This window comes from Nerophis lumbriciformis, linkage group LG32, assembly GCF_033978685.3.
Source record: "Nerophis lumbriciformis linkage group LG32, RoL_Nlum_v2.1, whole genome shotgun sequence".
In the NCBI taxonomy this organism is placed as follows: Eukaryota; Metazoa; Chordata; class Actinopteri; order Syngnathiformes; family Syngnathidae; genus Nerophis; species Nerophis lumbriciformis.
The window spans coordinates 10730533-10740532 of NC_084579.2; the positions used below are offsets into that span (position 1 = coordinate 10730533).

A 10000-nucleotide genomic window follows, 5' to 3' on the forward strand; every position below is an offset into this window, starting at 1 on the left:
ATATATTTATTAATTTAAAAAAAAAAAAAACTAAATACATTTTTACTATATTTTGCTAAAAACATCAAAATTAATTGTATTTTTATTTGTATTTTTTCGTGACTCCTTATTACAACCAGCCATAGAATTATACATTAAAACAAACATATTTGAAATAATTGATTTTAAATTATAATAATTCATTTAAAATGACCATATTTAATTATTAAAATAATTGCTTGTTCATCAACAACTTTAGCGTTTTATTCATTACATTTTGAAACTCTCAGAAGCCAAGTTATGTTATATTCCTTAATATTTATTTATGCAAGTTTGAAGTATCAATTATCTAAACACAGTTTTGTTTGCATATTTTCAGGATATGTGTATATATATATATATATATATATATACATATATATATATATATATATATAATATGTATGAAATACTTGACTTGGTGAATTCTAGCTGTCAATATACTCCTCCCCTCTTAACCACGCCCCCAACCACGCCCCGCCCCACCCCCGACCACGCCCCCACCTCCCGAAATCGGAGGTCTCAAGGTTGGCAAGTATGGCTTAAGGTGCTTTACATTTGTGTATTTATATTCTTAGTACCTGTATTAGTACCTGTATTTTTTAATTGGTTACGGTCAGATTATAACCTTTTAATATATATTTTTTATTAGATATTTTTGTGTCAATTATTCAGCATTTAGAGGGCCAAAAAATATACTTTTTTTTTTTTTTTTTTTTACAGTGCATTACTTTCTGTATGACAATTCTAAGGTGCAATTATTTTATTGTATAATTAAAGCACTAGTATGAAAAAAAAATGCAGGTTCTGTATTGCAAACTAGGTAATTTGAAAAAAATAAAATTTTCTTGGAAAAGAAAATATTTGTTGTAATTTTAACACTCAACATGTTCTTAATTGTAAATATTGAGTACAGTGGTTTTTCATCTTACAAGGTTCTATTACTGAACTCGTGTCTCAAAACAAGTATGCCCATTGAAATCAATTTAATCTAAAACAGCAATATTTCAACACGCAACATTCCTTTTAAACAACAACTTTTAAACAACCACTATTATTCTAACAATGCAATTGAATGTACAACAAACAACTACAGTAGTTTTATGAAGTAATAATAATGTACAGTATTTCAACTAAGGCGCTGACTTTTGCGGTGTCTACTTTGAGCTGCTTCTCTGTCGTGTAAGAACAGGAACTGTAATTGATGTTTATGCTGCACACGGACGCCTTTGAGTGACGGACCAGAGGTCAGGGTTGACCGAAAGCAATATGTTGAAAATAAATTAAAAGGACACAGTGAGCAAGTAAGGCTAATGCTCGAATGTCCTGTTTGTAGATTCAGGAGACAAAACGAACCCAAAGATTTGATTTGATGTAGAGCAACCACTGGCAACTTATCCATATTTTCATGGATAAACGTCCGCCATTTAAATGTTTTGGCGTCCTCGGCTCGTGAGGAGGCTGGTTCCTGCTTAGGTGTGGTGCGGACCAACGGCGAGACGCTTGGCCTGCCTCTCCGAGTCGGCGACACAGTCAGTCATGTTTTAGATGGTTTGGTTCTCTGATTAAGTGGGTGTTACTTATTCTACTACCGTTGTGTCCGCAGATGCGACTATGGTTGTGTCCGCAGATGCAACTACGGTTGTGTCCACAGACGAGATCAAGGTTGTGTCCGCAGAAGCGACTACGGCTGTGTCCGCAGAAGCGACTACGGCTGTGTCCGCAGAAGCGACTACGGTTGTGTCCGCAGAAGCGACTACGATTGTGTCCGCAGACGCGACTACGGTCTGCGCTGCTGACGTGTCTCCACTCAAGATGATCTCCTGCTGGCCCCACTATGGACTGGACTCTCACACTATTATGTTTGATCCACTCGACGTCCATTGCACCGGTCGCCCAGGGGCGGAGTCCCCACATCTGCAGTCCGCTCCGCTTCTCATTGTCATCCCATTGGGTTGAGTTTTTTCTTGCCCTGATGTGGGATCTGAGCCGAGGATGTCGTTGTGGCTTGTGCAGACCTTTGAGACACTCGTGATTTAGAGCTATATAAGTAAACTTTGATCGATTGATTGGTTGATTGATTGTGTCCGTAGACGCGACTACGGTTGTGTCCGCAGAAGCGACTACGGTTGTGTCCGCAGACGCGACTACGGTTGTGTCCGTAGAAGCGACTACGGTTGTGTCCGCAGACGCGACTACGGTTGTGTCCGTAGAAGCGACTACGGTTGTGTCCGCAGACGCGACTACGGTGGTGTCGGCAGACGCGACTACGGTGGTGTCGGCAGACACGACTACGGTGGTGTCGGCAGACGCGACTACGGTGGTGTCGGCAGACGCGACTACGGTCGTGTCCGCAGACGCGACTACGGTCGTGTCCGTAGAAGCGACTACGGTGGTGTCCGCAGACGCGACTACGGTGGTGTCCGCAGACACGACTACGGTGGTGTCGGCAGACGCGACTACAATCGTGTCGGCAGACGCGACTACGGTGGTGTCGGCAGACGCGACTACGGTCGTGTCCGCAGAGGCGACTACGGTGGTGTCCGCAGACGCGACTACGGTGGTGTCCGCAGACGCGACTACGGTGGTGTCCGCAGACGCGACTACGGTGGTGTCGGCAGACGCGACTACAATCGTGTCGACAGACGCGACTACGGTGGTGTCGGCAGACACGACTACGGTCGTGTCCGCAGAGGCGACTACGGTCGTGTCAGCAGAGGCGACTACGGTCGTGTCCGCAGAGGCGACTACGGTCGTGTCCGCAGAGGCGACTACGGTCGTGTCCGCAGACGCGACTACGGTCGTGTCGGCAGACGCGACTACGGTCGTGTCGGCAGACGCGACTACGGTCGTGTCGACAGACGCGACTACGGTGGTGTCGGCAGACACCACCGTAGTCGTGTCCGCAGAGGCGACTACGGTCGTGTCCGCAGAGGCGACGACGGTCGTGTCCGCAGAGGCGACTACGGTTGTGTCCGCAGACGCGACTACAGTCGTGTCCGCAGACGCGACGACGGTAGTGTCCGCAGAGGCGACTACGGTTGTGTCCGCAGACGCGACGACGGTCGTGTCCGCAGACGCGACGACGGTCGTGTCCGCAGAGGCGACTACGGTCGTGTTCGCAGAGGCGACTACGGTCGTGTCCGCAGAGGCGACTACGGTCGTGTTCGCAGAGGCGACTACGGTCGTGTCCGCAGAGGCGACTACGGTTGTGTCCGCAGATGTGGGCTGTTGCTGGCAAGTGGGACTGGATGTTTTGAGGCGGATCTTACAGTGTTCATTTTGACAATCACTACACCAACCAGCCGCGGGGAGATTCATTACTCAAATGTATGCTCGCAACTTAAATCCTAATAAAAAGCCAAGAGACAGCTCATATCTCAAAAGTTGGTATTTGCCAAAGCTATAGTAATACAAAACGATGGTAGTTTAGTAAGTTTTATTTTTAGTTAATGTTTTGTTTATTTGCTGCGACTTAATTAGGACTCCACTCCAAGTAGATTGTCCCCTTTTCTGCATTGTGTTTGCCGTGACATGTTACTGTAAAACTAATGACGTACAGAAGAGCCTCATCTGAGAACTTCGAGTACAAAGCCCGACACAAAACAGCCAAAGACAAATGTGGCCGTAAAATGTGACAGACTTATTTCCCGAGCCAAGCCAGACGAGGGTTGGGTCTGGCCAAGAGGATGTCAGTGAGTCATTGCCTCTGCCCCCAGGGACTACATTCTACTTTTCTCGTCTTTGCATCCCTTTCTCTCCGTGCTGGAGCTTTGCTCCACGGTTGAACAGCTGCAGAGCAGGGTGAGGGTCAAGGGAAACTTTGACACACAATGATGTGCTACTGTTGAATGCCACCGAGGTGCGGGGCTGACTTTTCCCATGCCGGTAGTCAACCGACGGCCTTTTTGGTAACTGCGGCGAGACCTCCGGCAGCCTCTGGATACCTCCCCTGTGGACCTCAGCGTCTGGCCCCTGTCTCTAAGCCCCCAAGGCAGCGTCATGTCCCCCTGCTGAGGACACTCAATGGACTTTGTGAGTCTGTGTGATTGTGTGTTTGTGTTAAAGGCCAAACTCAGGAGGGGTTCTGTCATTCAGTCGTCCTCCTTTCAAGCAGCGGGCCCTCGCCCAAGGCAAGGCATCTGTCTTTAGCGGACAGCCATCTTTATTCCAACACAGAATAGTCGCAGAGAGCTAATGTAGCAGACCTTTCATTCATTTTATGAAAGTAAATCTATCGGCTTCAGAAAATAACGATTTGTTTTTCAACTGCCCTGCGTTCGTCCAACATCCATGCAGCTACAGCGTTTATGTGGGACGTCTCCTACGGAGTTGAAAGTCATGTCATGGTTTATTCAAAAAGACATCCTTGGGATATTTTGTGTTATTCGGTTTCCATTGATATTGAATGAATATACTTTAGGTGAAATGTGCTACTGGTTATTCCCTTTTACCACAACTTGACATTTCTGGTCCTTAATGGGGAACTGCACTTTTTGGGTTTTTTTTCCTATCATTCACAATCCCTATGTAAGACAAGAACACGTTGCTTTGTTTTTGTTATGCATTCATTTTGGACATTAAATTATGTTTTCCTGCCGTCTCTGCATCTTGGGGTTTGTCACCACCACTTCCTGACAAGTATATTACTTTTTTACTTTAAATATGACTTTTTAATGCGTTTTCGCCCCCAAAAATCCAAGAATCCTAAGTGGCTACAAAGTGATTTTTTTGTAACAATGTTATTAAAAAAGTATTGATTTTGAATCAAGAATTGCTATGAATTGAGAGTCGAATCGTGTGGTACCCAAAGATTCACAGCCCTACTAGTAGGATTCTTGGATTTTTGGGGGTGAAAACACATGAAAAAAAATGACATATTTAAAGTGAAAAAGTAATACACTACTTTATTTAGTAGAGCTGTGAATCTTTGGGCACCACACGATTCGACTCTCAATTCATAACAATTCTCGATTCAAAATCAATACTTCTTTAATAACATTGTTACACAAAAGTCACTATTTAGCCGCTTAGAATTCTTGGATTTTTGGGGGTGAAAACACATGAAAAAAAGTCATATTTAAAATGAAAAAGTATAAAGTAGTGTATTACTTTTAGACTTTAAATATTACTTTTATTCATGTGTTTTCACCCCGAAAAATCCAAGAATCCTAAGCGGCTGAATAGTGACTTTTGTGTAACAATGTTATTAAAAAAGTATTGATTTTGAATCGAGAATTGCTATGAATTGAGAGTCGAATCGTGTGGTACCCAAAGATTCACAGCTCTACTAAATAAAGTAGTGTATTACTTTTTCACTTTAAATATGACTTTTTTTCATGTGTTTTCACCCCAAAAAATCCAAGAATCCTAAGCGGCTAAATAGTGACTTTTGCTATGTTGTTATTAAAAAAGTATTGATTTTGAATCAAGAATTTCTATGAATTGAGAATCGAATCAGGTGGTACGCAAAGATTCACAGCCCTACTAAATAAAGTAGTGTATTACTTTTTCACTTTAAATATGACTTTTTTTCATGTGTTTTCACCCCCAAAAATCCAAGAATCCTAAGCGGCTAAATAGTGACTTTTGTGTAACAATGTTATTAAAAAAGTATTGATTTTGAATCAAGAATTGCTATGAATTGAGAATCGAATCAGTTGGTACCCAAAGATTCACAGCTCTACTAAATAAAGTAGTGTATTATTTTTTCACTTTAAATATTACTTTTTTTCATGTGTTTTCACCCCGAAAAATTCAAGAATCCTAAGCGGCTAAATAGTGACTTTTGTATAACAATGTTATTAAAAAAGTATTGATTTTGAATCGAGAATTGTTATGAATTGAGAATCGAATCAGGTGGTACCCAAAGATTCACAGCCCTACTAAATAAAGTAGTGTATTACTTTTTTACTTTAAATATTCCTTTTTTTCATGTGTTTTCACCCCGAAAAATCCAAGAATCCTAAGCGGCTAAATAGTGACTTTTGTTATGTTGTTATTAAAAAAGTATTGATTTTGAATCAAGAATTTCTATGAATTGAGAATCGAATCAGGTGGTACCCAAAGATTCACAGCCCTACTAAATAAAGTAGTGCATTACTTTTTTACTTTAAATATGACTTTTTTTCGTGTGTTTTCACCCCCAAAAATCCAAGAATCCTAAGCGGCTAAATAGTGACTTTTGTGTAACAATGTTATTAAAAAAGTATTGATTTTGAATCGAGAATTGTTATGAATTGAGAGTCGAATCGTGTGGTACCCAAAGATTCACAGCTCTACGAAATAAAGTAGTGTATTACTTTTTCACTTTAAATATGACTTTTTTTCATGTGTTTTCACCCCGAAAAATCCAAGAATCCTAAGCGGCTAAATAGTGACTTTTGTGTAACAATGTTTTTAAAAAAGTATTGATTTTGAATCGAGAATTGCTATGAATTGAGAGTTGAATCGTGTGGTACCCAAAGATTCACAGCCCTACTAAATAAAGTGGTGTATTACTTTTTCACTTTAAATATGACTTTTTTTCATGTGTTTTCACCCCCAAAAATCCAAGAATCCTAAGCGGCTAAATAGTGACTTTTGTTTAACAATGTTATTAAAAAAGTATGGCACAGGGGTTAGTGTATGCGCCTCACAATACCAAGGTCCTGAGTAGTCCTGAGTTCAATCCCGGGCTCGGCATCTTTCTGTGTGGAGTTTGCATGTTCTCCCCGTGACTGCGTGGGTTCCCTCCGGGTACTCCGGCTTCCTCCCACCGCCAAAAACATGCACCTGGGGATAAGTTGATTGGCAACACTAAATGGTCCCTAGTGTGTGAATGTGAGTGTGAATATTGTCTGTCTATCTGTGTTGGCCCTGTGATGAGGTGGCGACTTGTCCAGGGTGTACCCCGACTTCCGCCCAAATGCAGCTGAGATAGGCTCCAGTAGAAAATGGATGGATGGATGGATGGATTCTAATACGTAAAGTATGTCAAGTATGAGGTGGCTAACAATGCAGCTAAGAAAAGTACATTATTCCGCCTATTAAGCCTTCTAAATAAACATACAAAATCCGCCAACAATAGTCCATAGACCTGAATATTAACCTTGTATTAGCGATGTTATTATCATGAGCGCTAACACTGACAATCTATTGTTAGCGGGAACTAGCTCGTGCTGCAGTACTATATTGACATATTGTACCAGTGAGCTGCTGCATTGCCTCTGAGCTGGTGAAAGTTAATTCTAGATTATAAATCATGTCTTTTACCTGTATATTAGAAGGTTGTAGCCATAAACTGAGAATTTTGGTCGACTTTGACATCCAACTTTGACCCAAGAAAGACACAAAAGACGCTAGTTTGCGACATGTTTTTCGTCGTCTACTACTGTGGTCACTACTGCATTGTTTCTCTGGCTATATTTGTATTTTTACTGTTATATTTTTATTCTTATTGCTGCTTTTTATTTTTTTTCTTATTGTTATATTTTCTATTTTATTTCCATTTATACGCCCATTTTTTACTTTTTAAATCCGATCTCACGTCTGTACACAGGGAACTCTCCTGAAGGAATCAATAAAGTATTATCTATCTATCTAAACAAGAAGATATGAATATCCCGTCAGTCAGCATCCCAATGAGAGCAAACATTGTACAGTAAGTGATTGTTTTATTATGTATTTCTTGTTCAGCCATTAGCAACACCACTGCATGATGCTTAGTGTTTCATTAGAGCTTAATATGTTTAGCAAACAGTTCCTAAAACCTGTAGCCCATCCTCCTTATATTTAGGCCAAAAAAATATATGTTTCTGGATCCTTGTTTGTCCCAAAGTAGTCTTTGTTGTCGAAGTATGCCATAAGTAGTGTTGTTGTTGAAGGGAAAAGCAAACATTTAGTTTGACTTTATTTCCAAAATGCATGTACCGTATTTTCCACACTATAAGGCGCACCGGATTATTAGCCGCACCTTCAATGAATGGCATATTTCATAACTTTGTCCACCAATAAGCCGCCCCGGACTATAAGCCGCGCCTACGCTGCGCTAAAGGGAATGTCAAAAAAACAGTCAGATAGGTCAGTCAAACTTTAATAATATATTGAAAACCAGCGTTCTAACAACTCTGTCCCAAAATGTACGCAAATGTGCAATCACAAACATAGTAAAATTCAAAATAGTGCAGAGCAATAGCAACATAATGTTGCTCGAACGTTAATGTCACAACACACAAAATAAACATAGCGCTCACTTTCTGAAGTTATTCTTCATTCGTAAATCCTTCGTCTTCGGTGTCCGAAGTGAAAAGTTGGGCAAATGTGAGATCCAAAATGGACGGTTCCGTCTCGTCGAAGTCATCGGAGTCAGTGTCACTGTTATCCAGCAGTTCTGTGAATCCTGCCTTCCGGAAAGCTCGGACCACAGTTGTGACCGAAATATCTGCCCAGGCATTTACGATCCACTGGCAGATGTTGGCGTCGTCTGGCGCTGCCTCCGTCTTAGTGAATGTGTGTTCGCCTTCTGTCATCCATTGTTCCCACGCAGTTAGCAGTCTAGCTTCGAATGCCCTGTTGACACCAATATCTAGCGGCTGGAGGTCTTTTGTCAATCCACCCGGAATGACGGCGAGTATTGAATTAAGCGCGTAAGCGTGTCTCTTAAAGTGATGTTATGAGCTAGCAAATGTAACAACTACACTACCCAGCATGCAACGATAGTGACGAGCATGCGCGGTAGCCCTGACAAGCGTTGTATGCTGGCAGTTAGAATGTGGTTATGAGCACGCTGTGAGTAAACGTTGAGAACTCAGTTAACACGCCTCGTCTGCATTATTTATAATTAGACAGACAACACACTTAATAGGAGCCATTTTGGGGTCTTTACATAAACACACAAATGGAAATGAAACGTCACATATCCCAGCATGCACCGCGCGCTTCTTCTTCTTCCGGGGGCGGGTCGTTGCTTACAGTACAAGAAGAAGCGCTTCCTGTTCTATGGGGGCGGGTGCTTACCTTGGCGGTTGCTTGCGTAGAAGAAGAAGCGCTTCCTGCTCTACCGGGAAAAAAGATGGCGGCTGTTTACCGAAGTTGCGAGAACGAAACTTTATGAAAATGAATCTTAATATGTATCCATATATAAAGCGCACCGGGTTAAAAGCCGCACTGTCAGCTTTTGAGTAAATTTGTGGTTTTTAGGTGCGGCTAATGGTGCGGAAAATACGGTATACAACATGATCATCACAATTTCCAGTGTCTCTATTCAGCATGTTCGAAAAGAAGTAGGAAGAAGTACAGCGTATTTAATCTTAGCTTTTTTTCTTTACATAGCAGTTGCTAACACTTTTGATCATTTCCTGTTCTCAATTTATTCACGATATACTCCATAAGTATTAACTAGAGATGTCCGATAATATCGCACTGTCGATATTATCGACCGATAAATGCTTTAAAATGAAACATCGGAAATCATCGGTATCGGTTTCAAAAAGTAAAATGTATGACTTTTTAAAACGCCGCTGTACGGAGTGGTACACGGACATAGGGAGAAGTACAGAGCAGTTGCGTCTCCCAGTCATACTTGCCAACACTCCCGATTTTCCCGGGACACTCCCGAATTTCAGTGCCCCTCCCGAATTTCTCCCGATTTCCACCCAGCCTTAAAGGTACTGCATTTGCGTGCCGGCCCAGTCACATAATATCTACAGCTTTCCACAAAAACAAGTGAATGCCATGCATACTTGGTCAACAGCCAGACAGGTCACAGTGAGGGTGTCCGTATAAACAACTTTAACACTGTTACAAATATGCGCCACACTGTGAACCCACACCAAACATATTTCGGGAGAACATCCGCACCGTAACACAACATAAACACAACAGAACAAATACCCAGAACCCCTTGCAGCACTAACTCTTCCGGGACGCTACAATATACACCCCCCCCCCGCTATATAATGTGTTAATTCCACGACTGTAAATATTGGTATCGGTAATTAAG

General features: G+C 41.9%; 1 protein-coding gene across 1 annotated transcript in view; it reads right to left on the reverse strand.

Annotated features, from left to right (window-relative positions):
• unc5cb (unc-5 netrin receptor Cb) overlaps positions 1-10000 on the reverse strand; it is a 426633-nt gene that overhangs the window by 279923 nt on the left and 136710 nt on the right. The window lies entirely within an intron of this gene.